The sequence below is a fragment of the Rousettus aegyptiacus genome, unplaced genomic scaffold (assembly GCF_014176215.1).
Source record: "Rousettus aegyptiacus isolate mRouAeg1 unplaced genomic scaffold, mRouAeg1.p scaffold_m13_p_1, whole genome shotgun sequence".
Classification (NCBI taxonomy): Eukaryota; Metazoa; Chordata; class Mammalia; order Chiroptera; family Pteropodidae; genus Rousettus; species Rousettus aegyptiacus.
In genome coordinates this window covers 107,072,826-107,098,034 of record NW_023416284.1, presented here as the reverse complement: position 1 = coordinate 107,098,034, position 25,209 = coordinate 107,072,826, and the positions used below count along the sequence as shown (strand labels likewise).

General features: G+C 42.3%; 1 protein-coding gene and 1 pseudogene across 2 annotated transcripts in view; one reads left to right on the top strand and one right to left on the bottom strand.

Moving 5' to 3' along the window:
- TRAM2 (translocation associated membrane protein 2) overlaps nucleotides 1-25,209 on the top strand; it is a 69,338-nt gene that overhangs the window by 8,729 nt on the left and 35,400 nt on the right. The window lies entirely within an intron of this gene.
- Nucleotides 5,794-5,912, bottom strand: LOC118605602 (annotated as a pseudogene).

The following is a 25,209-nucleotide window of genomic DNA, read 5'->3' as shown; positions in this document are numbered from 1 at the left end:
TTCCAGTGGCCCCTCCAGGGCTGACCAGGGGACTGGGGATGAGCAAGAAGGTCACTGCCTCAGAATGGCCCGTGCCTTCTGGTCTGCCAAGTCAGGTTTTATCATGCTAATTCTCTGAGTGTGGCCTGGGGTCCTAGGCTTGAGTGTATTTTCATGTTTGGTGATTTGCTTATTACACACATATACACTCTTCCGTGGCTTTTTGTCCCTCTCAGAATAGGGTGAACCTAATGTCAGAAACCTGATGTGTTATCTGCCATCCGCACACCCACACCCCAGCAGTGCTCTTATGCTTTACCTGGCCAACTAGTCCTGTTACTTCTCCAAGCTCCCACTTCATCTGGAAGGCCTCTTCAACTCCTGTGACCAAATGTGTTCTTTCTCAAAATTAGGAGACTGAATTAAAAATAGTGTGGGGTGGAAAAAATGTTGAGGGGTGATGTATCAGTACTTAATTACCTTCTTCCAAAGCTAGTTTCAAGTAGGAATTATCCATTACATTTAATGTTTGAAATATCACAATTTTGAGTCACCAAAAGCAGCCCCCGCCATACAATAGGTAGCTATTTAAATAGCCACATTTGGCCATTTAAATGTAAATTCATTAAAATGAAGTGAAATAAAAAAATTCAGGTCCTTAGTCACACTAGTCACATTTCAGGTTCTCAGTCGCACACCTATAGAACATTTTGATCATCGTAGAAAGTTCATTTAGACAGCGCTGGTCTACACATTACTTTCTGAGTGTTTGTTGTTTGTTTTTGTTTGATTTTGTAGAAATAAATGGGAAGGGATCCTTGAGGTGTGGTTCTTTTAGGGAACCGTTAGTGGCCATGGATTGCGGTAGCTAAGGTCATGGCCCTAGAACCAGATGGCCATAGTTTAAATTAAATTCTGGTTTGCCATGTCCTAGCAATACCATCTTGGTAAATTATTTAACCTCTCTGCCTTAGTTTCCTCATCCGTAAAATGGGGATAATATTATGTCATAGAGTAGTTGGGAGGATTAGCAAGGTTAATACGAATCTGTTAGAAACGTTAATATAAATATAGCACTTCAGAGAAGTCCTGGTACAGGGTAAGAGCCCAATACATGTTACCTATTGTTCTTACTACATTTGCAAAGCATTGGAACGATAACTTGACTATGTGAAACTGCTTTGTGGAACACAGTGAGAAACAGGGTAGTGGCCCTAAACCTGGGCCCTGACACTGTGTATGCCACGCCTAAGCTAGTGGCCTAGGCCCTTGCTCACATCCCACCTACACTTTACATAGAGTTGCATCAAGCTTGATTATTTCGTTCCCAAGATTACAGATGAATAAGTTAACATGGGTAGGTAGACTAGTGGTAGCTGACAAGTGGGAGGGCTCTCCATTATTAAATACTTAGAAGTCATAAAAAATGAAAAAAAAAAAAAGCATGAATACCTGGCATCATTTAGTATACGAACAAACAGCTTCAGTAGATTTCGAGGTTATGGTAGATTAGTAAAGTACCTGATCCTAATGCTTATTTATAATTTCATGGAAGTGCAACATACTCAGAAAGATTTTTTAGAAATATTTTCATATGTAGTGATTAATGTTAAAGTTTTAATACCTAAATCTTTAGCAATATGGAACATTTGGCTATCCTGAATAATTCAACTCCAGAAATTTCTGACAAGCCACAGTTATAGAACCATGAAATAAAAGACAAAGTTGGTCTGCTATACAGGATACTTTATTACCCAAGAAATGTGAAAGAAACATTTCTTTGACATTCTTATTATCCATACTGTGAAATATCTTCATTTAAAACTATTCAACCACCCAGATATTCAGTTTTCTTTCTTTTCAAATCATTCAGTAAATATACCTACTCTGCAAGACACTGACATCTCAGATGGAAGTGTGCAAACATATTTGTTGACATATTTGTTGCACTACTGTGGTTGTTTTGGTGGAAGAGTGAGTAACACAGGCATGGCCTATGTGCAGCATTCATTCACAAAGTTGTTGAGCACTCACTATGTACTAAGGTCACCCACATTTTGTTGGGGAGTGCTGACAGAGGTGTCAGTAAATAATTCTTTGAAGTGTGCTCGACCAAAAGAACTAGCTGATCTGTCATGTGCCTTCCATGTCTAAACTTTTACCAGACCCCTGGAGACAGATGTCATGAGATTTTCCCTCATCTGATTTCTAGCACCCTTTTTTATGCCTAGGGGTTTTCCTGCCAAGGCCTGTTGGTGATCATCCACAATTTTATTAAATACCTTCTACCTACCTCCATGACGGACGGTAGTTTACATAGTCTCCAGAAGAGAGAAGTAAAACAAATGCATATGTCAGAACAGAAACCCACAGTTGTCATTTCTCCCTTGCCTCATCCTCCACATCTGGTCACTAAGTCCCATCAGTTTTACCTCCTGAATTGCTCCCAAGTGCCCTCTTGACCCTTCCCGCTCATTGGCTTTAGCTGAGGCCCTTGACATCTCTCACCTGAATGGTTACAGTGGATCCTAACCTGGTCTTCAGCTTCTTGTCTCCTCTCTGGTCCCTCTTCCACATAGTTACCACTGATTGTCCTCAGACATGGAGCTGAGCATGGGTATCCCTTATATAAAATCCTTCTGCGCCTCCCACCTAAAGTCTGGGCTGCTTAGCATGGCATTTGAGGCTCCTCCTGAGTCTGACCAACATTTGTCCTCGATACCTCACTCAGGCCCTGCCCCTTCCCCACCCCCTCATCACAAACCACATACCTGTGGCTTCTGAACCTTTCCTCCTCTTTCATGCCTCCCCGCTTTTGTCCTCCCATCTCAACCAAGTCTTTCCCCCTTTTATCTAACAGCTCCTCCTTTCATGCTCACTTCTGATACTGCACGGGCATCACCTGCTGGGAACGCTTTCCTTGGCCCTTCGTCTCTTATAGAGTTCACCCCTGCTTTCTGCCTGCCTCTGTATGTCTCTTGTTTATTCATTCAGCCAGACTTAGACTGAGCATTCGCTGTCTGCCAAGCACTGTTCTTGGGGCTAGGATAAAGGATGAAAAGGCGAAAATTCTGCCATCATGGAGCCACGAGTCCTTAGGGAGGTGACAGTGTCATTGCTGCTCTTGTGTGTGCCAGGTAGAGTGAGAGTCAGGGAAAGGAACATAACCCCCCTGGGAGGGTTAGGGGCAGTTCATTTTTAAAAGGAGCAGTTTTGGCTGGGCCTGAGGTGTATTATCTAGGCAGACTTGCTGGGGAGTGAGTGTTCCAGGCAGAGAGAGGACATATGTAATGGTTAGAGATGGGGCCAGGGAGGTATGGTAGTATGTGGCTCTGTGTTGCCAAACGCAAAGTGAGGGGTTGGGCTTAAGGGAGAAAGTGATGGAAGATGAGTCCGGACTGACGGGCAGGGTTCGGGCCACAGAGGCCCATGTTCAAAAGTTTGAAAGTTTGGATTTGCTCCTTGGCTTAGATAGTAGGGAGCCATTGAAGATTTATGAGCACGGAGTGACTCGGTCAGATTTGTACTGGGAAGGTCACAGGCAGTAGGGCCGAGGCTGGCTCCACACAGTGCTTTGAGCCCCTGGAAAGGAAAGGGGTTGCTTCACATTTTCTCAGTATCCCCAGCACCTCTGTGCCTGACGGGTAGTTTGTGTGAATTGATTGAAGATGGTTTAGTGCACACACAGGATAGTGTGTGATTTGAGTTGCTTTTCTACTGCTGCTGCCGCTGCTGCTGGTCATTTGCAACTTTTCCGTTCAAGCTGTTTCTTCTGGGTTCTCAGGTAACCACTAAGAGATGACTGTGAGCACATTAGGAATGCTGGCATGAGCACACAGATGGAGAACCTATAATCTTAGCCTTCTAAAGCTTAAAAAGGACTTTTTTTGAATAGGCAATTTTTGGCCATACAGTCATATTGTTCAAAAATCAAAAATACTCGTTAAAAAAGAATACATTGAGAATTGTCCTCCCCAACTCTTCTCATCCAGCTCCTCCCCACTGTCTCCAGGTAACCACTTTGAAATTTTTTCTGTATCTTTCTTGAGTTTGTTTGTGCAGATATAAGCAGCTATTAATATATGGTAGGATTTACATATATACTTATGTGTGGATGTGTATATTCCCTGCCTCCTCTTTTAGGCAAAATGAAGCATATTATCTGCACTTGCCTTTTTTGGTTAACAAAATCTCCTAGAGGTCTTTCCATGTCAGCACACAGAGAATTTCCTCATTTGGGTCAAGGTTGCATACTCTTCCATTGTGCAGGTTCACTGTAATTCATTTAACCAGTCTCCTTTTGATGAACACTTGGGTCGTTTTAATCTTTTGCTCTTATAAACAGTGCCGTGATGAATAGCTTGGTATGTACATCATTTTGTACCTATACAGGCCTATCTTGTAGCATATTTTCCCAGAAATGGGACGATTGGGTCCAAATCTAAGTGCATTTGTGTGTGTGTGTGTGTGTATGCATATATATGTATGTATGTATATTTTTTATATGTGTATGTGTGTGTACATATATATATATACATATATATATATGTACACACATGGGTTTTTTTTTTTTTAATATTGACAAATTGTTGGTGTCCTTTTTAAACACTATGTTCAAACCAAGGAATTAGTTAGCCATAGACTATTTATCATGTATCTGCAAAAATATGCAGTTATATACTGAACGCTGAACCAGTGTCTGCATTGATCTTGTTCACTGTTAATCTCAGCATTTAGCACAGTCTCCGGTGCATAGCAGGACTCAGATGACATTGTTTGGTGCGTTTGTGTACCGGGAATCTTTCCTGTAGGTTATCCTTCAGCCCCTCCATGATGTTTCTCTTACCTCTGGCCCTGCATGCAAATTCTTCCCTCAGGACTTCCTCTCCCACTTTTCGCTTGGCCTCTGCTCCTTATTTCTCGGGTCACAGCCCGCTTTTCTGGAAAGCCCCCCTTTGCCCCTGGGCAGGGCGCTTACTTCACCCTCAGCATTTTACGTTCCCTGGGCATGCTGTCACAGTTCTTATTGCCCCCACCTAAGTGGTGTGTGGCCTTGACACACTCCACTTGACTCTAGGGCAGGAGAAGGGTCTTGCTCACCGTGTGTCTCCAGCACCTGGCACAGGATTTACCATGCTGGCTCTCATGTAGTAGTCTTTCAGTAAATAAGTGGTAAAGAGTCACCAATTGATAACCAGTTTTTAAGAGAAATTTTTCCATATTTAATTGAGAAATAATTCATATATCATAAAATTCACCATCTCAAGTGTACAGTTTTAGTGGTTTTTAGTATATTCACCATGTTTTACAACTATTAGCTAATTGAAGAGCATGTTCATCATCCCCCAAAGTAACCCAATTAGCAGATACGTCCCATCGCTCCCTTACTCCCCAACCACAAATCTACTTTCTGTCTCTTTGGATTTGCCTATTCTGGACATTTCAGGTAGATAGAATCATACACCGTATGGACTTTTGTTATAGCCCGCTTTCACTTAGCATGAGGTTTTCAAGGTCGATTCATGCTGTCGCATGTATCAGTACTCCATTCTGTTTTATGGCAGTAATATTCCACTGTGTGCAAATGCCGCATTTTGTTCATTCATCAGCTGATGGACATTGGAGTTGTTTTCACCATACTACATGAATAATGCTGCTATGAACATTCATGTACAAGTTTTCGTGCGGACATAGTATTTTCAGTTCTCTTGGGTATATACCTAGGAGTGGAATTGCTGGGTCACCAAATAATTTTCGTCTTTTTAAAAATTATTTTATTTATTTATTTATTTATTTATTTATTTATTTATTTGACGCCTACAGCACTTGCTCTTCTTAGGTGGTCTCCCATCCAAGTACTAACCAGGCCCGACCCTGCTTAGCTTCCAAGATCAGACGGGATCGGTTGTGTTCAGGGTAGCATGGCCATAGACTTGTCTTTTTTTAAAAAAATATTTTTGATTTTATTTATTTTATTATTTATTTATTTATTTTTATTGTGGTGACATTGATTAACAAAATCCAGTACGTTTCAGATGTACAATTCAACAGTTAGGCATATATATATTGCATAGTATGTTCACCACCCAAAGATCTGTTATCACATATTTGACCTCTTTTACGCCATCTACTTTCCCCCTCTCCCTCCCCACCGTCTGGCAACCATTATCATCAAATAATTTTAATACAGAAAAAGGAGCCAAAGTTGAAATTATATCGAACAGTTTGTCTTTTTGATCTGAGAGTAATATGTCAGGGCCAGCGTTGCAATTGTTGCTCATTATTATCCAGGCTTCACACAAAAATTCTGGCTATTGAGAGTTATATTTAATAGACTGCAGCCCAATAATCATCTGTGGTTTAGAGGCAAGTATTGTCAGAGTTTACATAACAGAATTTACTGAAGTTTTACTACGTGCACTGTGCTAACTCAGTGGGGATGCAAAAATATGCAGGACAGAGCTTTTGCCCTAAAGCCTTCTTGCATTTGATACAACCTAAATAGCCATCTAAATATCCATTTATCCAACTGATTTAGAGTAAATTATGGTATAGCCATATGATGGAATACTCTATAGTTTAAAAGAAGATAAGGTCAACCTTTATGTATTGACATGGACTGATGTTGGAGGGGGAAAAATAGGTTACAGATTAGTTCGTATAAGATGAACCCATTTTAATAAAAAGCTGTTTATATATGCACAGGCAAAATCTGGAAAGATCACAGCAGACTGTCAACATTGATTATATTTCAGGGAGGTTAGGTTATGGAAGACTTTAGCTTTCAAAGATATATGTTTCCCTTTAATTTTTTTTTTTTTTTTTATAATAAGTGTGCATATCATTTAAATTCATTTAGCTCTCCCATTTCTATTTTGGAGGAAAAGGAACTTGAGATAAGAATTATATCTGACTCAGTAGATACCAGTGTAGGATATAATACTACATATCAGCATGTAACTAAATGCCAGATAAGTTTGTGGTCAATATAGTATAGTAGGTCTTATGAACTATTTAAGCTGAGAGATGAGCACTTCACAGTTTATAGAGTCAAAAATAACAAATGTATATTGAGGGCTTACTTGGTGCTCAGCACTGTAATAAACACTTTATATATATTCTCTCATTCAGTCCTCCCAGTGGGATGGATACTCTGATTACTCCCACTGTACTGAAGTTTAGAAAGACTAAGTAACCTGACCAGGCTCCCCTTATTATACATGCCAGAGCCAGAACTCAAAGTGCATAGTTCTGACTTCAGAGACCGAGTCCTGTACTCCATTTTTAAGAGAAAGATAATAAGGTCTAGAGGACTGTAAAAACTTGCCCAGGATCACACTGTTAGTAAATAAGGAAGCCAGTATGTGAGCTCAGGATGTTCCAAATAACTTGTCATATCCATTACACTGATGTTTCCTAAAACCCCTGGGGCAGCTGGGAGGTTCTGGTTCAGAGAGTTACGTGAAACTCTTTCTACCGTGCCCCCTTTCTTGGGGATTCACATATTATATAAACTTGTTAAAGTAGCATCCATCATTTCTCAGACCTGTCTGACCATCTCTTTCAAGTAGTTTTTTTGTAATGTCATATCCACAGATCTCCCTTATAGGATGGGAGGGTGTTTCCAGCACCCTCCCATCCTATAAGGAAGTGCGAGTGAAGGTGGGTTCCTGAACAGCTTTCTCTGTCTTTCAGTAAATAAGAGTGCTAAATCTAAGGTTGGGATTGGAAGTGTGTGAGGAAGAGTATATTTGTTGGAATTATTGGAGCGGAGTTCCCTGGAAGGAAACTGCTTATACATTTTATTGACTCTTCCTGGAAGAGAAGACTTCTTCTAGAAGTCTTTTTATTAACTTCCTCTGGGAAGAACCTACTGAGTATATTTGTCATCTGTTTGTGACTTTTTGTTTCACATCATGATCCATTGTTGATAACAGTTATCCAGTTAAACCATCCCCCACACTTCTTAAACTCAAATTTTTCAACCCACGCTTCATCAAGTTTCATACAGTGAGCATTAGAACTAAGTGCCACCACCTTTTTTCCTGTAATATGTGCTATTATTTTTTTTTAATTGGGGCAAAATATACATAAAATTTAGTAACTTAACCATTTTTTAAAATATGTAGTTCAGTACTGTTACATGAATTCACATTGTTGTGTCACCAGTCTCCATGACTCTTTTATATTCATTCCATAAACATTAATTGAACATCTACCCCTTGAAGGTGCTTGGGACATGAAACTGATTAAAGTGCACTCCCTCCATAATACATACATACATACGTACATACATGCATACAATAAAAAATAAAAAATAATACACTCCTGCTCAGGCTAATGAGAAAGAAGGATGGATAAGAAAATCATCCATCATTGTCACCAGTGGTTACAGTTCAGTATGGCTAGAGTTGTGTGGTGCCCCCTTATGGGGTTGGATCCTAGGGGGACTTCTGTGCCTCTTCATGGGACTGCATTACCAACCAGTGCTTCAGAGTTCTTCTCTTCTGGCTTCCTGTTGGCTGCTTGCTGGTTGTTCTTCACCTCACCCAGTTACTCCCTGGAGTAGTTGTGCCGCCTCTGCTCTCTAGAGCCTAGGGAGAAGTTGTTGGATTTTGCCTGTGCGAGAGCCAAAGCCAAGCCTTGTAGCCATGCCCATGTGGCCTGGGGCGGGGGCAGGGTGGGAGAAGGACATTTCTGCCAAACCCAGAACTTCACCAAACCTCAAATCAACGGTTTTGCCCAAATATAGTATCCTAGACCTTCCATCCGTCATGTTTAAGCTAAATATACCATCTTTCAGCTTGCAAGCTCAGCTTCCTTCAGGAATGACTTCTGTGATTATTGCTAAGAGCTTTTAGTCTGTTTTACATCTCAAAAATGACCAGGGTGACGTGGCCAAAGTCCCAGACCAGGGGCATGTGTAAAACTAAACATATTAGAGAGGACTGGCTCTAGGTCACATTTGGTTTTGTGCATTTCCATGGAGACCTCTTGAAAGTGAAAGACAGTCGTGGCATTCTTGTATGGTACATAGGGCTCCTTACAGAGAAGGTTTATTATGATTAACTCACAGGCTCTCTCCCCTGAAAAACAGACTGCAGGTTTGAGGCCTTAGCCATCTGGATGTGTGTACCCTGAATCTCCATTTCACCGTGCCAGATTTTGCGGGGCTTATAAATACCGTGAAGTGGGTACAGGTTGGAAGTGTATACTTTGAATTCAAATTGCTTGATTCTTACAGATATATAGATAGATAAGATACTAGATCACTTGATTAAGTTATTTAACTGCCCTAGGTTATCAGTTAGTAAAATGGGAATGAAAATATTGTGCCTTTTTCATTGAATTTTTGGGAGGCTCAGGTAAGCTAATAATGCACATACAACACTTTTACAGAGCCTGACATTAAGGATTCTGTCCATGTTATTCATGGATGTTAATTTATTGAATGACTATTGCAGCCACATTGGGAAGCCATTTTTCTGTGCCACTCATTTTCATATTATAGTTATGCAGGGTCTGTACATCCATCTCTCACTAGCTACACCTTTTATATTCAAACATTGCTGTCTGGGTCACCAGGACTGTTAAGAAATGTGCAGGTCAAGTCCGTTTGCTGGGGCTTCTCCTGAGTGAGCTCTGAGCCTGAGCCCTCAGCCCGATTCTCCTCATGAAAGCCTCCTTCAAGTGCCTCAAGCCCCAGAATCACCTCTCACCTTTCCCCTTCTCGAAGATCAAATGGCTTCAGTGCTGCTGTCTCCCTTTCCTGCCTGAAAGAAAAAGATGAGGTTACATTAAGTAGAGATCAGCAGCTTGAAATATTTTACACTGAGGTTGTGACCTCACTGTCATTGCATTTTTTAAAATAATGGGGATTTTGCATTTTATGAGTTATTTTTGTTGAAGGACTTTCTTTGCTATTTGAATACCACTTTTATAAACAGATATTTTCAAGCTCTTTCACTTAGCATGACTGATTTAATTTTTACTCTGTTCTTATGCCCGGACGCTGGTTTTTCGTGATTGTAATAATAACGCACAGACCAAATTCTCCTCCCCCTCACCCCAATCAATATTATATCCAAATATTTTGAGATGCTAACATTTTAAAAAGATGAGGTTGTTCCTAAATGCCTACCATTAAAGGATTTGTTAGGTCAATTTAAAATAATGACATAATTCCATATGCAGCGTCACAGAATGATGTCCAAATCATATGGTTGTGATTTTTTAAAAAGCAGATTACAGAATGGCATATTGTGTGGGCCTTTCTCTGTAAAAATTTGGATTCATTTTATTTTTATAAGAAGATATCTCTAAGGATAACATCAAAATACAATTTGTGGTTTTCTCTGTGTGATGGCATTTCAACTAATTTTTATTTTTTTCTCCAGGCTTGGTGTGTGTGTGTGTGTGTGTGTGTGTGTGTGTGTGTGTGTGTGTGTGTTTTCAACAAACTGTATAGCATTTTGATGATCAGAAAAGGTATGTTAAAGCTCTTTTCATTTTGGAGATGGAAAGATGGAAGATTTGGATTAGTGACAGAGCCTATTGCTTGGAGAGCAGGAAAGATTAATGGAGAGAGGGAGGGAGAGAAGCTGGAGCTAGGAATGGAAATTGGGGTATGTGGGAGAGATAGCGAGCACTCAGAGAAGGAAGGGGGTACAGAAGGGCAGCTTGGAGATGTTTTGAAGATAAGCCTGTGCCCTTGATCTTAGAGATGTTATTCTTACCTATTGTAAATAAAAGCTTTGCTTTTCAGAAGCCTTTTGAAGAGTGGCTTAGAGGGTAAAATTAGTGTATTTTAAACCATTCATAGAGACTACTACACAAAATGCATCAAGAAAAGCACAGGTCAGGATTTTAATAGATGTGAAACTTCTCAGTTCCAGATATTAACTGAACGAGTCAATATGAAATGAAATGGCTTGTGGTAAAATTTAAGCTTTTAGAAAGAGCATTTGAAAATTCGAAGTTTAAACCTTCACATTGGTATCCATCCCATCGTTGCCCAGTTGTGGGGCTACAGAAATAGGCCGCCCGGTGTGTTTTTGGGTGAGACCCATTCACTTTGGTTTCTCAAGGGCCTTCTCACCCTTTCATGGGTGCAGGAAGCAGGTGGTTGGGGTAGGGGAGGATAGTGACCTGTAGGGGCTTTTATGTATGAAGTTATAGTACTTGACTGCCTCGGAGAATATTTGGATCTATAGCTTCTTGCTCAGCATTGATAGACTTGGGCTGATGGCTCTGCTCTCCTGCCCAGGGTATGCATTTACTGACTGTCTGGTGGAAGGGGAAGCTGCTAGTGGTAGATTTATGTAGGTGCAGGGGTAGGGGATGGACAGTGCTTAGCCCTGGGGCTTCCAGTGGCTTCCCATTTGGAAGATACACAGAATATGATAAATGACAAAGCCAAAATAAAAAATAAAAAAATGAATAATTGTTACTTATTGAATACTGTGATGTGCCAGGCCTTGTGCTAGACTTGACCTTCTAATCCCACTAATCCCCTCAACGATCTTTAATAGACTCTGTTACCTCTCTCTCCAGTGAGCAAGCTGAACAACTCCATCTCAGAGTTAGTGAGGGCAGAATTGGGATTTTAACACAGATCTTTCTGAATTCAAAATCCAGGCTATTAACCATTGTGTCCTCCTGCCTCTCAGCAAAGAGGTATAGGCAGCTGGTGCTTCAGGTGTGAGGGAAGGAAGCAGCAAGGGCGCTGATGGCAGGATGGTGGGGAAGGCTTCTGGAGGAGGTGAGGACGGAGCTGGCTCTGGCAGGAAAGTTAAAGCAGAAGCGCAAATGGAGGGCTGGCATTCAAGGCAAGAAAAGTCACTCAGAGAATCTAAGAAAGCATTTAATAGACGAAATGCTGCAAGAAGTTCCTGGACCACATAGGCTTGGGAAATGCTAGGCCAAACGGATTTCATTACGTCAGGACTTGTCAGAGCCTTTGATATAGTAGTAATGAATATTGTATATCTGTACCAAACAAATTTGTCAGCCTTAGAGAATATTTCATGAAGTAATGGTCTAGAATATCCTTTAGGACACCTAGGACTGTTGTTTTGAGATTTTGGGGAGTTGTGATAGTCAAAGGTGGAGAGGAAATGAGGTTCAGTAACATCAGATTAAAGAGATATTATCCTTTAAGCAGTGGGGGGCCACGAAGGGGGTGCCTGTTGTTTATTATAGCGTGGTTGTCCTGTCTAAGTGAGGAGGAAGGAGAGTTAAGTCTAGAGACAGAGAATCCAGTTAGAAGCCTCTTCTACAGGCTGCTGAGAGATGACAGTGTGAAGTCTTGATTAGCACCATGAGTGAAAATAATGGATTTAATAACATAAGAAAGGAAAAAGTCATAGGTGGCCTTAAGGGAAGGTGGGGAGTCCTTGCTTGCAACCTAGGGCATGGGCAAATCTAGATGTCTCCTAGGTACCAGCTTTTGGAATAAAGACACAAAGTTAGATTATCGGCATGCCAAATGGGAGTTAACAATGCGCTTATTTAGGTGAAGATGCAGGACTGTCCCTCAGGAGAAAGATCTCAATAGGAAAAGTAGATTTGAGTGTCACCGGAATGCAAGTGGCCACTGTGGCGGGGATTTCTAAGGGAGCATGAAGAGCCGGGCTTGAACCCTGCACATGTAGGTGAATCCCTGTCCCAGAAGCACGGGGAAGACTCCATGGGAGCAAAAGGACTTCGGAGAACACCTGCTAAGGGGTAAAAACCCCAAGGCCTAGTGAAGGAGATGGCCGTGGCCTGAGGCTCCATCTGGTTTGTGGCTGAGGTGCTGAAGAGCAGGTCTCACCTTTTCCCAGTACTTCTTTTCTTTTGCTGTTGAGCGATGCCTGCTTCCTCTTCTTGGTAATATATATAGCATCTGGTATTTAGATACTTGCAGGTGCTTCAGTAGGGGTGCAGGTGGCCTTCCTAGCAGGTGTGGCCACCAGGACTTTTGACTTCAGTCTGTTCTTGTTCCCTGCCCACCCCCATCCCTGTACCCTCTGCAGGGCAGCAGAAGGGCCTAATGGCCTGGTGGTCTTGTCAGATGGGCCATCTCTCCTGAATCCTTGCCCCCTGAGCTTTGCATGGGCGAGCCTGAAGTATCTGTAAGGCTAGAGGCCAGGATGGCTGCTTGCTGGCTGTGTCATCCCCCCCTACCCCCCACACACACTGGCCTCAGCTGGGGCTGAATGTGGCCCAAGGCCTGCTTGTCAGCACGTGGCTTGGGTTTCCGTGTTAACGTTCCCAAATTGGGATTGTGGAGGATTGAGTGTCCGTGCTGTCTGATCACGCTGAGCCTTCTCAAGCAGCCAGCTGCGAAACTTTCAAAAGGCTGTGTGTAATTGGTTTGGGAGATAGGGGGAGGGGGCAGGGGACTGAGATGGGGACAAAGAAGTCAGTTTTTAAAAGGAAAAAAATAAATGAACATAACAGCCGTGAGCCATTTGGGTGGAGCATGGTGCTTGGGCACATTGAAACCCCTTTTCCTCTTCCCTTCATATTTTTCCACTTCCAGAGGCCCCTTCGGCCAGTGCCTTACTGACCCCTGCAGACCCCCTCTGTGTAAATACAGCCTCTGTCTCCCACCCCCTCACTCATTAAGCATTCCTTTAATCTGACCATCTCCAGGTCGCCAGCTGGCAGAGACTCAGCAGATTCCAAACCCCAGCTGGTGCCGGAGTGTTTACACGGGCGGGGAAGCTTGGCAGACAACTTGCCCCCAGGCTACTCAGCTGTAGGAAAAGGTAGAAAGACACCCCAGAGATAAATGGCCGGTTTGTTTGCAGACTCTCCCTCCTCCTTCATCCACCCTCCCCCTAATGCCTACCCTCACTCTAATTTCTGCTGTCCTGAAAAAATAAAAGGGAAAAGAATCTCTTTGTGTTCCAGGAGGTACTGGGCTAGAGACTCCCTGGCTCATCCCTTCCACCCAAGTAACTCTTTACTAAGTGCTTGGACCAAATAGGCAGAGCAACTGCACTTCCTGACTGGAGCAGATTCGATATTATTTAAAAGATTTTAGTTGTCAGTATAAAGTTAATCCCCATTCATAGTGGGTGTGATTTTCCAAAATCATGTTGAATGTTCATGAAGCCAGGCCTGGGATTCATTACTGTAGCCTCAGGTCAGTGGTATTCTCTAGTGTCTATGTCCCCCTCCTTTGTCCTCAGTAAAGGCTCCCTGAGACACTCAGGATGTCACTGATCCACAGCAGGGAGTTTGTCTTGATCAGAGTTTGTGAGAAGTCAGTCCTGGGGTGTTCCACACAAAGAAAGCGTTTTCTGATCCAAGTTGTCAATAGTGTTGGCCATTTGGAACTTAGCCCTTAGGGAGTGACTGTCCACCTCCTCCTAGTTTCCCAAGAAATATTATAAGCAAGTATGTATAGGAGAGACTTTTGCTGATTTGAAGTGCCCTGTTGCCAGTGGTTGTATTAAATTAAACAGGTTAATTATTATCAGGTGGTATTAGTATTAAGGCTTTTAGTCGAGGATCCCAACTGCGTCAGGGTCCCACAGGAGACAGGTAATTAAGGAAAGGTTATTGAAGGCACTATTAACAAGGTTATTGAAGGCACTATTAACAAGAGTTGGTAAAATACATCAGGGCTTACAAAAGCAGGGAGATCACCCTAAGCTTGATGGGACGGGGGTGGAGTGGATACAGAATTTTTTAAGATGTAAGCAAGAGAGTGGATGAGGTTGAGGTAATGCCAGCAAGCTATGGCCAAAGAAGAGAGGAGCTGGACCTTTGATAGGGATCAAGTCACTGCCACATCTGGTCAGCAAAGAGGGTGGTGGGTAATGAACACTCTTCCTCTGCTGTCTAATCTCCTGCAGATTCAGCTGAAACCAGAGGTCTGGGAAGCCCATTGATGTACTTCCGTAAAGGTCATCCATTCTCATCTCTTGACACAGAGCAGGGTGGAAAATGGACCTGGAGGGGCAAGTGGAGAATTACTTCGCCCAGTAGCACTGGTAGATTCTAGTCTATCTCCTCTTTGAATCCTGCCTCATTTATGCCCACAGGCAATCAGAAAGGGTGGCACAGTGAGAGACTGATGCTCCTGAAATACTACAAACTATGACAGCAGGCTTTTTAGACAGATGTTTCCTGATTGCAGTAAGCCAAATAGTGTAACATAGCTACTTTAAGCTACTTATTGCCCCCGTCTCTGGTGAGCCTAGGATCACCTTTGCTTCTTAAAAGTGGCAGCACATCAAAGCCTCCACTTCATCTTTTGGGGGTAGTTTAGATAATATTCAACTACCACTTAAACCCATTTCCTTCTCTTACCCTAGGGCTCTGCACACTCAGCCCTTAGGAACTAAGAGGTGTTACCAGTATAGCATAAATGGGATTCTAATCACCATGTCCAATTATCACTAGTCTTTCAATACCTGTATGTAACAGGAAATTACTTTCTTGACAGTTTCACATGGAGGAGCTGACTCATTTGTCCATTAGGTAACTGATAAAATTTAATTGGTAAATTATGAAATATGGGACAGCTTTTAGAATTTTGTGGCCAAAAACAAGGATTTAGAGTTTTTATGTTACAATGTTGCTTCCCTTATTTGAGGGAAGCAATGGATTTTCTTTATCTGGACTTGAATCGTTCAGGGAAGCAAGGTTTGAAATGCACACTGTGCTGGAATAGAGAACATCTCCACTGATGAACTCAGTAGACAAAGAGAGTTGACTTTGGGGCCCAGTAGCTTTTAGAATAAATGTATATTCGAATGAGTAAAAGCTTTAAGGGTCTGAGAGCCAGATTTCCTTTCCTCTTACCACTTTAGACTTACTTCTTTGAGGAAAATGGAGACAGCTGAGATCTAAAGTTGGCCTACACGTTGGATGGTCCCCCAAAGCCACCATGACTACATTCAGCTGGACTGTTCCATTCGGAGACCTCCTCTTGTGCATTCTGAGCACTATAATAATTCTGTTCTAACCCTCATCCTCTCCCAGAAGTCTTCCTAGAGGAGATCCATAGGTCTCCAAATCCAGACCACTTAACAAGGACCCTGGGGGCCATGCAGAGATGAATAAAACAATGGTCTCTGCCTTTAGAAAGGAAAAAGAGACTCCCTTGTCCTTTGCCTAATTGTATCCTGATTCATGACATCCTTTCTTGTCTTAAAACTAACTCTTCACACTTCAGAGGCTCACTTAGATCATTATTAGTTTTTAGGCACACTGCGCAGGTGGCATGGTGGTTAAGAATCCAGATGTCACAGTCCAATGGGTTTTGAGTTCATCCCACTTCTGGGGCTTATCAGCTGTGTGCCTTTGGGCAAGTGTCTTAAGCTTTCTGAGTCTCACTTATTCAGTACAATAAAGCCTCTGGGAGGATGAAATGAGCTCATTTCTGTAAGTGTTTAAAGTGGTTTCTGGCATGTAATGGGGGCTTAGTAAATAGTAGTAGCAGTAGCAGCAGTAGTTGCTTCTAGAATTGGAGGTTAAATGAGGTAATCCTGTTTGGTGTTTATTAGCATAGTGCCCAGCAGGCATTTAATACGATCTTACACGTTAGTTGTTGTTGTTCCTTACAGGCTTATTGGGGGTTATATGAGGTAATCATATAAAATACATCAACCTTTCCTGGCTTGTGGTCAATGTTCAATAAAGGGTGGTCAATTTTATAATTTCTGAAATAAGGGAATTGGACTAGATTGATAGCCTAGCTCCTGATTTTGGTCTCTGAGCCTTTGAAGTAACAAAGTGTGTCTTAACAATTTTTGTATCTCCTATAGCATTGTGCCTTGTCCAGAGCATGTGCTCAATAAATATTTGGTGATTGAAGGATTGAGTTTATATTTTTTAAAACTCTTTTTCTAGAGACAATGCTAAACAAAGACATGTTTCTGGGGTTTGAAAGTGTCTTATCAGCTTTGTGTACATGTACCTTCCTCCTCCCCCCATCACCCCTCCTCCCCGCCCCCCCCGCCCCCCCCCCCACACACCTATTGCTTTCTTTGACATAACTCTTTAGAAATCCTGGTGTGGTCACTGTAAGATCCAAGAGAAAGCCCTGGAAAGCCCCTGTAGCTATGGTGGCAGTTACTACATACCTTAGAATGTGGATCTTGGCCCATGTCCAGATGCTGAACTGCATGCGTTCAGGTCCTGATTCTGAACCTCATCAGCTTTGCCAGAGACAGTAAAGGCTAAGGGACTGATAGGAAGCTGGAGGCCTCCTGATGGCCTTCTGGCCAGCACCCTAACAATTCCCCACCTCGGAACCCACAGAACAGCCATCCTCTTGTCAGTTCATCCAGGTGGCCCTGCCTTTTCTCTTGGGAAACAAGTGGAAGGAAGTAAAGTCATACTGAGAGTAGCACTGGTTCAAAAGAATTCATTAACTAGACAGCAGAAAGATTTCCTAGTCCTGTTGTGACTGTAAAGGAGGGGGGAATGTTAATTTTGTTTTTCGCTTCTCTCCTCAAGTCCTCCAACTCCTCTTCAATTTCCTGTTTTCCTCCTCTGACTACATCAATTCCAGGGGGATAAATTGAGCATCTTCTCTATATCTAGACAAGTGTCAGAACTTCAGAGGCAGCAGAGGGCTTGGGGAACAGGGAGGCAATGGGGCCTGTCAGGGAAGCTGCCCAAGGCCAGTTCTCCCCCTTAGGCACCCTCTCCTGTAGTCCTAGATCTCACTTTCTAAAGAAATACCCCTTGACTTGCTGTATTCCTCTCTGGTTCTCCCTTTACTTTTCTGCATAACCAACCACTTTTCTCTCCTTGGTCTTTCTCCTCACCACTCATAGGTTCAGGCTTCTCCCATCCCTCCCCGACTTCCTACCCCCTTTAGCTCCCAGCTATCCCAACCAGCAGTCCAGACTTCGGTCTCCAGCCTGCTGCTTCCAGTTCACCATGTACACCAGCTTCTGCTTCTACCTTTTCTCCAGTATTTACTCAGCAAAGTCCCCAGGGACCTTTAGTTCCCTAATATGATGGCTCTTTAAGCTGTCATTTAGTCCACAAATATTTATTGGGGCCCTCCTGTATGCTGAGCACCATTCCAGCTACTTGGGACCCATCAGAAAAAAAAAAATCTTAAGACTGCTGCCCCTGTGTAACCCCTACATCAGCCCCAGGTTGGCTGGTCCACCCCACGGTCTGCCTGTGCTGAGCACCGACTCCTCACAACATCTCCTCCCTTCTTGGTTTCCTCCGGCCTCTGACTAGTCCTGTTTTCTCTCTCAGTTGGTGATACTACCATCCACACCACTCTGAATAACCATCATAATGCCTTTTATTTAAATTATATGCTGTGCATCTGTTTCTTGGACACTACCAGAGCACCACTCTTGACCACTCTTTCGTCTTAATTTATTGAGCCATTGAGTCTTCTGAAAATTGCCCAACACTGTCCTGTGTCTGTTCCCATTACCTTTGTCCAGACCTATGTTGTCCCTTCTTATAGGAACCTCCTCCCTAACTTGTCTCTACCTTCCTGGCTCACCTTCCTTTCCCCAGCCCATTCTCTACACCGTGAGCAGAATGAGCTCTCTGCAATGGAAACCTCATCACGTTCCCTGTTTAAAACCATAAGTAGCTACCTCACGCATGTATGATAAAGTACAATTTTTATATCTGCCATAAAGGGCCCTTCATAGAGCATTCCAGCCTCATCACTTTTCATACACAAACCTTCCCTTTTTCCTGGGAGTTATTTTTCTCCTATTTCTCTACCTTAGTGCACATAGGCCCCTTCCTCCCTTCTTTTGGTCCTTCAGGATACAGATCAGGCAAAACCTCGATGTAATGTTCTACATGGGGGTTGGGGGTCTTAGATCCTCTCTGAATTGCCTGTATGTAACCTCTAATAATGATGATTTTGTTGTGTTGAAATGAGCTTTTGCATACTGATTTGTCTGACTGGACTCTGGATTTTTGTGGTGCCTTTCCTGACTGGGATGGTGTTTCGAATGGCGAGTAGGGGACATTTTATGTCTGGGGTTGAAAAGGTGTGGCTGGGTACCTGTGGAGTTCTGAGATGCCAGGCAAGTGTCCTGATTGTCTCCAAGGCGTTAGGAAGTCATGAAGAGCCTGTGGTATTTTAGGAAAATGGTTCTGTCGTCTTTCCCGGGCAGTCAGGAGAGATGGCAAAAATAGTACTTGAGGATGGTGCTTTACCCTCTACAGCCTTGGTCTTTGCCTCCGGGTGCGTGTATAGTGAAGGGACAGAGTGTTGTCTGGAGAGTGAAAGGAACATATCCACTTCCCGCCCTGCCCCCCACAAGGCCTTGGCAGGAGAGTCTTTCCTCTTTCCCTCTCCCTTTTTGTGTATCTGTGTGTGTGTCTGTGTCCTCTCATCCTGTTCTCATTGTGTGATTCTCTTGCATAAAGATAATATGTGCTTCTCGGCCAAAGCTTAAGGTTACTGGTGTCCCAGGCAGTTCTATTCCTTCTTGTATTCCACTGTTGCTCAGCAGGCCTGGGGCGGGGGACACCTGGCCCCCAGGCTCTTCCTCAGAGGCTGAATCTCGGATTCATCAGCAAGTGGGGTATTGCACATTGTGCCCGAGACGAGTGTGCCTGCATACTCCAGTCAACCTCTGAGGACCAGCTGTGAGTTCAGACTGGGGTCCAGCCTCTCCCTTTGATGTTTGGTTTTCTTCCTGGGCCGCCTTTCTCTGTGTGTGAGGTCCCAGTCAGCCTCTTGGGGATCTGAGAGGCTGAGAAAAAGCACCATGGATTTTTACATGTTATTTAAACTACCACTTTCTATTCATAAAACAAAATTTTGTAATTCTATTGCTATAGCTGTGTGAGGGGCGAGGGAGATCTTTGAATTTGGTATTTCACCCTAAATCTCATTTGACGAGACTTTGTTTCTTCAGTTTAGGGGTATGTGGGGACTGGTTTGTGGCAGAGTGTGGGTAGTGTTTACCTCAGGCCATACCTTTGGGGGTTGATTTGTATGTTATATTTATCTATAGCACATTTTTCTGGAAACTCTTGCCTTTTACATTATTTTCCTTCTCCACTTTGAAGACGATTTGGAACATCCCCTTGTGAATATTCCTTGCTGAGGAACAGGGATATTTGAGTGGTGGGTGTTTTTCATTAACTTTCTTGGCCTTGATTTAATTCAGCTGAATCAAATCATCATCATTAAGCTTCACTTATCAGGTGCCCTCATGCTGATGGTCCTTGGCAGGTCTTTGCAGACTCATGCAAAATGGACTGGATGCCAGCCAGAGTGGAGTTGTAATGCCTGGCCCCTAGGAGCAGGATGCATTGTAACAGGATGTTAGGAAATAAAGGTGAGGCAGAATCAAGATGCATGTGCTAGAGCTCCTGGGCCTGACCTCAACTTCCTGCTGTGTATGAAAGAGTAAGGCTCTTAGTAGTATTTGAATGGTACCACAGTGGCCAATTCACTGGAACCCATCATTTAATCTCGTTCATCAACACACCCCTCAGTGGAGTAGGAGTGTATGGAAAGGGGGACAACAGAGATCGCACATCTAAAATTCCTATAGAATGGCTTATTTTAAAAAATCGTTTATGTGCCTTCCAGCCCTCGTTTGGTTAGTGTAAATATGAGTGGAGGTGGACATGCAGGGATAGGGCCTCTCTCTTTGTACATAGACACCAACACCCAGAGGCATCTGAAGGCTTCCCGTGTGAACAAGCCTCGTTTATGGCCCCTGGAGACTGCTTCGTGCTCTGTCACTGTGAACTCAAAGTTCATTTTTTCTAGCAAGCTCTAATCCTCATGCCTGACTTCTTCAGTCAAAATGTAGGGATCTACATGCTGATGTTTTGAGTAGGTAACTCTCCAGATGGTAGAGAATAATTAAAAGTGGTTGCAGTAGATCACTGTCTGTCTAGTCTTTCCTTCCCGAAGACTAAACAAGAAAATGAAGGCAAATTACACCGAGATCTGCCTGGTCTTTGGGCCCCTGAATATGAAATGAACCTTTCATTTCCCCAGATACCAGGAAATGCCATAAGTTTCTTGGGCCCTGGCACCTATTCTTGATGATTGCCAGTGATTAGTGACTGGCTGTCGGAGACACATCTGTGACGATTAAAATTATCCTCTCTCTTTATGTTTCCTGCCTTATGGAGCTAAAGCTTCTTCCAAAACAGCAGCTAAAATGGCACTGTGATATGTTGATGCAGTGGTTTCTTTTCTAAAATGTTACCTAATCTTAACGCACCAAAAATCACCTAAAATTCTACATTCTGAAACCCTTTCTTTTTTCTGTTTTTGATTTTTAATTTATTTTTAAGATGTCATTGCATCTGAACAGGTGGCTTTCGCCAAAAGTAAACATGTTTTGTCCTGTGTGTTTTATGAATATCCATAAAGCAACTAGTAATCTGAACTCTGCCATATGGTACAGGAGAAATACATTTTTAAAAACATTGATATTCTTAAAAGTTATTTTGCATTAGCATTTATTTTTATTTAGTTTTTAGCTTCTGTGAGGAATGGTTTAACGAGTATGCTCTACAATCCAAATACAGGGAAAGCTGTTGAGGGGAGGTGAAGGTGAGTGAAGTATATAATCAAGTAAGAGTATTAGATATATTGATCTAGGGCTCCTAAGACGAAGATAAGAGTATCTATATATTAAGGCCTTCGGAGAAGAAATGTATTTTACTTTAATGTGAATGTATATGTTTTATCTAAGGCTGTCTGTAAGACACATAGTAGGTCAAGTTTAATCTTTAAAAGCATAGATGACATAAATACGCAGTCTTCATAAAGTTTTAATAAAGTCATGAGTATGTAGGAAAGGACTGTCCGTTGGCCACCTCCTGTTTTTCGGTACTTGATTAACTTCCCAGATTGGGGATGGATAGCATGGCAAGTTCAGTCTTTGTATGTATCTTTTTTTTTAAAGGTCAAATTCAAAGATTTTTAAAACTATAAGTGATTTTTTCTGAATTCTCTTTATCCTAATATAAAGTTTAGACTTTGGGGAAAATGAATATAATAAAGTTGTGCAATTTTATTGTGACTATTCCAATTAGAGGTTTTTCTCATAAATATGCATTGTCACTTTTTAATCTAATATGAAACATGATCATGATATTAATAGTGAGTCTACTGAGTATATGAACATAGGCTTGTAGAGAATCTGTTCTGTGTGTGTTTAGCTTTGCTTAATTTCTATATTCAGGCAGGTTTTCAAGAGAGAAAACCAGATAGGCATTACTAAAAGCCACACAGACAGGTAGTGTCAGAGCTCAGCCCCCTGGTTTCAGATACTCGGCCCTCCCAGCAGCCTCTGGTCATCCAAAACGGAGAATTTCAGAAAGCAAGAGTGAAAAGCATCTTTGTTTCAACTGTATCTGCCTTCTGTTGAGCGATGGAGGGGCTGCAAACCACAAACATTGAGTCCCAGCCATAAACAACGTATGTGCAGGTGATGAGCTGAATGCATGGGCCTCTCAAAAAGCAAGAACCTCGAGGAGCAAACACTTCAGTAAAAAAGGGCTAAAAGACTCTCTTATTTAAAAAAATAAAAGAAAAGGAAAAAAAACTCTTCCACCAAGAGGGCGTAACTTTCAAATGTTTTCCTGTCTGACTGAAATTTTCCTATCCACTGCCTCAGCAGAAAGATGCGAAATCAATTTGGGGAGAGCCAGAGTCAAGACTGTTTGGCTTCCTGAGAACAGGCTGAGTTGCAAGAGATTTCACTTGGCTTTACCTGTGCTCCTAAGGAAGAAGGAAACGGGTCAGTCATGGAGTTTCTGGTTTGGCCACACATTACTCTTTGTGTTTCAGCCCTTAGGTGGGAGCGCTGGTGTTCAGGGGACAGAAGCAGTTTGGAGCAGAGCTGCTTCTTTGAAAAAAGGTCTCATACCCTATCTTGTCCTTTGTTGCTCATCTACCAATGTAGCCCCTTCCGAGTGCGAGATGTGGCTGTGTCTGCTGAGAAAAAACTGAAGCAAAGGATTGAATACTACCTAAAAGGAATGTTGAGACTGCTTTCATCACAGTTCTTGTCTTTTACCTTTGGCGCCCACGTATCAGCTTGCAGTGAAAAAAGAACAGATTGGGGCATTTGGAACCCAAGGTGTGCCCAGTGCCCATGGTTGGCAGGCCGGCGGGTTAACTTGAGAGGTTAACTTACTTTCTCACTCTGTCAGACATAGGTGATACCTAGACCTGTCTTCACAAGATGGAGAAGCAGTAATATATTTAAAACTTTTGGGAAGACCTCTCAGCCAATTGTCAGTGTAAGGCTGTTTTTGGTGTTGACAAATAAGTGGAATCAGGAAATGAGAGCCTTTTGGGGCTGAGGCTGGAGAGATCCTTTAAGGACATCCATTCTAACCACCTCAATTGGCCTTGTCCTTTCCATGTTTCTGTAAAATGGGGATATTGTTAGTATCCACCCTGTAGTCATTGTGAGAACTACATGAGATCATTTATATAAAGCACTTAAAATTGTTCTTGGCACTGATTAGGCACTTGATAACATTAATTGCTGTTATTATTATTGTTGTTAATGGTTGAAAAATAGGTGGGTGGGGGGAGGGTAAAATCCCTTGCCTGAGGTCACCCAGCTGCCCTGCAGCAGAACTGCGACTGGAGTCCAAGTTCACTACACTTTCTAGAAGCAGCTGTTTGACCAGCATCCTTGGTCTCATTGCAACCAAGAGCTCAGATTCGTGTGTCCCTAATAGATCATGGCATGTGGAATGGTTTTGATTTTATTATGGCTATACAAATATGCTCAATGTCATTGCCTTTGGGTTTGATGCCCTGTTTTAGTTAAAAGTTCAATGGTGCACTCTGTGTGTGTGTGTGTGTGTGTGTGTGTGTGTGTGTGAGAGAGAGAGAGAGAGAGAGAGAGCCCCTCCTACATAATTTAGTGTTCTCCCTTTGCATTAGTGTATTAGCACATTGTCACTTTTGACCTTTCACCTGCTGAACGTGGCATTTAAAATGCTATTAAACTCAATAATGTTTCCTATAAACAGCTTTAGAGGGATGGGAAATAATTGAAAAGACATTTTTAATAGGTGCCTGTTTCTCAGCTCTCTTTGCTTTAAATAAGCCCAGCCAGTGCTTGCGGAGAAGAGATTGTTGGTTGTTTTGTCCCTGGTCTGAGGCTGGGAGAGGGTTATAGAGTGGTTTTGGGGTTCCAAAAGATTCTTTAAAGCACAGAGAGTGGTTTTTATGCTGAAGAAATAGAGGGTTTTTTTTGTAAAGTTTTTTTGTTTTTTTAATCAGTGGACATAAAGGGCTGATCACTCCTTTCTCCTTCAGATACACAATCTCTGAAGAATGAAGATCACTTGCACGGGGGCAAACCTGAATACCAGCTCCATTGGGGCCAAAATTTTTTTAGCACTTTGTATTGAGTTATACTTTATACACTATAAAAATCTATCCATTTTAAGAACACAGCTTTATAGGGTTTATCTGTACTTGTTTTTAAAGTGTCCCTTCACTGGAGTATAAGTTCTAGGAAAGTGGGGATCTTACTTGCCTTCATTATCTTCAATCCATAGCCTGAAACAGTGTCTGGAACACAGCCAGCGCTCAGTAAGGGCTTGTTAAATGAATATGGCGATTAAGTAGGAAAGCCAGTATTGTGCCATTACCTAACCCTCAGCCTGTCATCTGTCTACATTTATAATTTTGTGTGTGTCCTCTCTTTCTCCCTGGGCTCCATCCCAGTGCTGAGCACGTAGTAGGTATCTCTATGTGATATAGCAACAATCATTTGATCAACAGAGCTAAAGCGATTTAAGTATTACTTAATAAGTTGTAGCTCTTTAAAAAATTTTTCACTCTTTAATCCTTTGGGTCAAGTTGTATAAACACAGTCCAAGTTATAATGTCAAAATGAAATGAAATAAATTCCATATGAATAAATGCATGGGAAAAGCTTTCAGAGAATTAGCCCCAAACATGTGGAGGGCGACGTGAATATGAGCTTAGGAAAGGAAGGAAAACAAAGAACATAGAATGAATATTGTTTTTTTGTTTTGTATTTTTTTAACATATTTCTGAATGGCTTCAGATTTTTAAGGGATGTGTATATCTTTTGAAGTTAAAATAAAAGTGTACCTAAAACATTGATTAAATTAAACAAATGCTATGAAGGACACAGAAGATTCTGAAACAGACTTGGACAGAGAGGGCTGCTTTGAGAGGATGATGAAGGACAGGTTCTGCATGTGTAGCTCTCAGACTTGGCTGCACATTGGAATGCTCTGGGGAGCCTGCTGACA